This window comes from Muntiacus reevesi, chromosome 22 (assembly GCF_963930625.1).
Source record: "Muntiacus reevesi chromosome 22, mMunRee1.1, whole genome shotgun sequence".
Taxonomy (NCBI): Eukaryota; Metazoa; Chordata; class Mammalia; order Artiodactyla; family Cervidae; genus Muntiacus; species Muntiacus reevesi.
Window position 1 is genome coordinate 30,328,405 of NC_089270.1, and position 5,599 is coordinate 30,334,003.

The window sequence follows — 5,599 nt, forward strand, 5'->3', positions numbered from 1 at the left end:
GAAATACTTGCTCTTTTTCCAGTTGCTTTAGTTATGTGTAATGTTTCCCTATTTACTGATATTACTGTTTTTTAATAGAATATTCAAATAATTTCAGAGTTTGCATATGAAAGATCAACATTGTTTTATTATTTTAACTACCTTCTACAATGTTTTTATTATACTTTATTATTCTTAAAGATTAAATAATAAAATTAAGTTTAAAAATCTATAATTTTACTCTTTATTTTTAAATTCAAGGCCTGCATTTTTGGACTGGTAAGGAAGATATTTAAAGAAATCTTCAAGATGGATGGATTAGACCCAAAATACCCTCTTAAGAAGACATTATATTCTCCTTGTTGTATGCTTAGAATAGTATCAGCATAATAAAATATCAATGACAGTTTTGTGTATTTCTTTAGAGTGTTTACTGTAGATTCAATTTTGAATAGTTTATTAATCATGGTCTTCTACTCTTATAGTTCATATGTTAATAATCTAAAACAGTACCAAGTAACCAATAAACATATATTACCAAAGTATGCAATAATAAGAATTCATTAGTTACTATCAGAGATAAAAATCAATAGTGAGTCATCGTAGTATCAAGCTCATTAATATTTATTAACTACTTCCTATGTATAAATAGGACTTCCCTAGTGGCTTAGATGGTCAAGAATTCACCTACAATGCGGGAGAGACCTGGGTTTGATCCCTGGGTCGGGAAGATCCCTTGGAGGAGGGCATAAGCAACCCACTCCAGTATTCTTGCCTAAAGAATTCCCAAGGACAGAGAAGCCTGGTGGGCTACAGTTCATGGGGTCACAAAGAGTTGGACTCAATTGAGTGACTAAACATGTATAAATAACATATATATGTATAAATAAAGTAACTTAGAGATAAAGAATTCAAAGAACTTTAATCCAGGCTTGGAATAAAAAGAAAATACAGATAACTAATTGTAAGAAAGATTAACAAACATTTGGTCCTACTCAAAATGTCCATAAGACATTTGGCCCTGTTCAAAAGATCCACAGGCATTTTTGGTCTATGCCAAATGGTTTTGAATATGACCAAATATAAAGTTGGCTCAGTTGGTAAAGAATTCATCTGTAATGCAGGAGATCTGGGTTTGATCTCTGAGTTGGGAAGATCCCCTGAAGAAGGAAACGACAACCCACTCCAGTATTCTTGCCTGGGAAATCTAATGAACAGAGGCTCCTGGTGGGCTATAGTCCATGGGGTCACAAGAAAGTGGAAAGTGGAGTCGCTTAGTCATGTCCGACCCTTTGCGACCCCATGGACTGTAGCCTACTCCTCCATCCATGGGATTTTCCAGGCAAGAATACTGGAGTGAGCTGCCATTTCCTTCTCCAAGGGATCTTCCCAACTCAGGGATCAAACCCGGGACTCCTGCATTGTAGACAGATGCTTTACAGTCTGAGCCACCGGGGGGTCGGGGAGGGGCGGTCACAAGAGTCAGATATTATTTAGCAACTAAACCACCACTACCAAATATAAAGTAATTTTTGACATGATTCAAATGTCTACATGGACATTTTGGAAAGGACCAAATATGCCCAAATTTAAAGGACTTTTTAGCATGGACCAAATGTCTAATAGATGTTTTAGACAAGACCAAATGTCTTGCAAGGGTAAGAAAACAAAAATCAGTCACAACACTAATAGCTAAAGTTTATTGAGAACTTACTCTGTACCAAGTACTATGCTATATAATTTACATGACTTTACTTCAAGCAATCTTCATTCATTTCTTTAAAGTAGGTATTCTAATTTTTCACAATTTTGCTAGTCAGTAAACTTCAGAGAGTAATTATGCAGCCAACCATACATGCCAAATATGCACTAAAAGCATTTAGAGGGGACAGCTTAATTTCTGATTATTTTATCTTTTAAGTCTCAGTTATTCACTCTTATCCTCATATTCACTCATGATCTTATCCTATATTCACCTTCCTTCATGCTCTCCAATTTCTACTGTTGCATGTTATTCATGCCTCATGACTATCAGATAATTTAGATGAGATTACAATTACAAACATAACTGAAAATCTTCTCTGATTTGGAAATAACAGATGCACTCAAATTTTGTTCTTTCTGAACATTTGATATATAATCTGGCAGCCTCTAAATCTTTCTAAACAATCACCATTGCAATAACATGCTTTAAGCATACTTCAATAATATATACAAATCTATTTATTTGTAAATTATATATTTTTGTATAAATACATTATGTATACTGTGAAATGAACATATACATTAAAAAGAGATAGTGCTCGCTTCGGCAGCACATATACTAAAATTGGAACGATACAGAGAAGATTAGCATGGCCCCTAAAATTAAAAAAAAAAAGAGATAAACATGGAATAAATAATCCAGAATATATCTTTTTATTTATCAATTATACTAAGTACATTTACTGTTACTAAAATAGTTTTAGAATAATTTAGAATGAGGAACAATGTGATTGAAATGGCTTTATGATTTTTAAAAATTTTTTGTATTTCTTTTTCAAATTTTTTTAATTGGTGGAAAATTGCTATATAAGGTTGTATTGGTTTCTACAGTACAACAATGTGAGTCAGTCATAATTATATATATGTCTTCTCCCTCTCAAGTCTCCCTCCCTCCCCACTCCCATCCCACCCACCTAAGTCATCAAAGAGAGCCAGGCTGGGCTCCCTCGGTTATATAGACACTTCCCACTAACTATCAGTTTTACACATGACAGTGTATATATGCCAATGCAACATTTTGATTTGAAAATGTGGTTCTAAATTTAGATTATTTAAGTATTTTGCTTCAGTTATTGTAAAGGCGAAAAGCATATGTTACTCAAACCATATGTTTAAATGGAAAAAAAAAGTAAATTTTTTCCTGTGCATACTAAGTCAGGTACTCAGTTTTCAATCTTATGTAACATTTAGGACAGGGAAGCCTGGTGTGCTGCAGTCCGTGGGATCTCAGAGTTGGACACAACTGAGCGACTGAACAACAGCAACCATTTAGGAAAAGCATTTTGCGGAATTTGGTAATAAATTTGTATCTTCATGCAGTATGAGGTGTCATTTATGTTGTATTTTTGTAGGTCTTAACAAAGAAGTTCAAAAGCCATCAAAGGTCTCTGGAAAAATTTTAAATTAGTTAAAAAAATTGTTTCCCAGATTTTTAAGTGTGTTGATATGATTCCCCTAAATGATACATTTACATTATTTTCACTATTACAATCTTATAACTATAAAGTATTTTCAAGGTGCCCTCTTGTTAGTTCATTTATGATTTATATTTCAGAAAGCAAGCCCTTATTTTCTCACTCATTGATAACATCAAATGTCTTTGAAATCACAACTAATGGTAACTTTTTGTCATAGAAAGTTAAAATCTTGAAAAGCTATCTTTAAAGAGAAAGGAAAGTGTAACATTTTTAAAGTTCTACATTCGGTTAAGTTGTTTTCCATGAGATGATGGGAAACCTTGGTGTTTAAAGAATTATTTTGTCTCCTTAGAAAGTAAAATTTGGTCCTATTTAAAGGCCTTGTCTTTATACAATTAGTTATGTACAAGGCACCCTATTGTCTGCAAACTGGAATCCATTGCAGTGCACAAAGTAAAAAACAAAATAATTGTCATCTATGGCTAAAAATACTATGTTGTATATTTGAAAGTTTATTAGAGAGATCTTAGACTTTCTTATAACAAAAGAAGTGTAACCATGTGGTGATGGATGTTGACTAGATTTATTAAGGTTATCATTTCACAATATTTACATATAGAATCCTTATATTGTGCATCTGAAACTAATGTATTGTTATATGTCAATTATACATCAATTTTCAAAAAATTGAAAGTGCCACTTAATTCTTTTATCTTCCTAGAATTTCTCTGTTTCCTCATAATTTGTTCACAATATTAAGTCAGATTTAAAATCACTTCTGTCAAGATGCCCAGGTATAATGACACCTTTCCATCAGGCCTCCTTTCTTTATCTGCCTTCTGACCCACACTGGAGTACTCTGGTGATACAGAGCTAAAATATGCCTTCCTCTTAAAAGATTAAAGTGCTTAGTTGCTCAGTCATGTCTGACTCTTTGTGACCCTATGAACTGTAGCCCGCCAGGCTCCTCTGTCCACAGGCATTCTCCAGGCAAGGATACTGGAGTGGGTTGTCATGTCTTTCTCCAGGGGATCTTCCTAACCCCAGGGATCAAGCCCTGGTCTCCTGCATTGCAGGCAGATTCTTTACCTTCTGAGTCATTTTGTGATACAGACAAGTATGAAAAAAATAGAAACTTGCTCAGACTTCTGTTATAACCTTGACTGAAGGAATATTTTTTCCTCAATAGTTAGAAAGTGAAAGAAAGTGAAGTCTCTCAGTCATGTTCCACTCTTTGCTACCCCATGGACTGTAGCCTGTCAGGCCCCTCTGTCCACGGGATTTTCCAGGCAAGAATACTGGAGTGGGTTGCTATTTCCTTCTCCAGAGATTTTCCTGACCCAGGGATCGAACCTGGGATCTCCCGCACTGCAGGCATACTCTTTAACGTCTGAGCCACCAGGGAAGCCTTTTCAGTTATTGACTGTAGAACAGCAAATACAGGAAAATAACATCCTTTCACATCTGGCAATCTTTTATTTATTATTTTTTTTGTGCAATATAGTTTTATTAAAGTATAAAGGAGATAGAGAAAGCTTCTGACATAGACATCAAAAGGGGGCAGAAAGAGTACCCCCTTGCTAGTGTTAGCCATGGAGTTATATACTCTCCAATGAAACCAAAGAATGTCTGGAGGTTGTAAAGACCTCACCAGACCTACACCCATAATTTACATTTTTTTTTTTAATTTTTATTTTTATATTTTTATTTTTTTATTTTTCACTGGGTTTTGTCATACATTGATATGAATCAATCATAGAGTTACACGTATTCCCCATCCCGATCCCCCCTCCCACCTACCTCTCCACCCGATTCCTCTGGGTCTTCACAGTACACCAGGCCCGAGCACTTGACTCATGCATTTTAAGATAACAGAGTTGGCCAGAAGGTTTAATCCAAAGACTGTCCTCAGGCAGGATACATGCTTGTAAAGACCAGACCTGCTCCCATAATTTATGTTTTAAGATAACAGAATTAGCCAGAAGGTTTAATCCAAAGACTGTCCTCAGGCAGGATACATTATCGTTATATAATCCTAAGGAATGTAGAGGAAAAAAAGTAAATAGTTTGTCCTTTCTTCCTCCTTGAATATTCCAGACCTCTTTCTCCTTGAGGACCCCTAAACTTCTTATCAACCTGCCTAGGAAATGACTCTCATTCCCCCCTTTTCTTTTAGGAGAATTATGTTGCCAAGGGAAAGGGGCGTCGTTTTCATTCCATAACTACTTCCTGCTGCTTAGGGGCGTGGTCCCTAAACTGTTGAGGCAACACACTCTCCTAACCCTCATATTGAGGGTCTCTGATCCAGGGGCCCCAAGTAATAGTTGTTGGAGGAGGCTGTGGCACTCATAGGAGCTTAGACAACCATTTGAACTTGAAAGCCTTCATGCGACTAGAAACAAATCCAATTACACAGTTACAGACGCAGAGAGCAAACA

The 5,599-nt window shown here is 35.6% G+C and overlaps 1 pseudogene; it reads left to right on the plus strand.

Moving 5' to 3' along the window:
* Positions 1-2,278: 2,278 nt before the first annotated feature.
* On the plus strand, positions 2,279-2,379 carry LOC136153120 (U6 spliceosomal RNA; annotated as a pseudogene).
* The last annotated feature ends 3,220 nt before the right edge of the window (positions 2,380-5,599 follow it).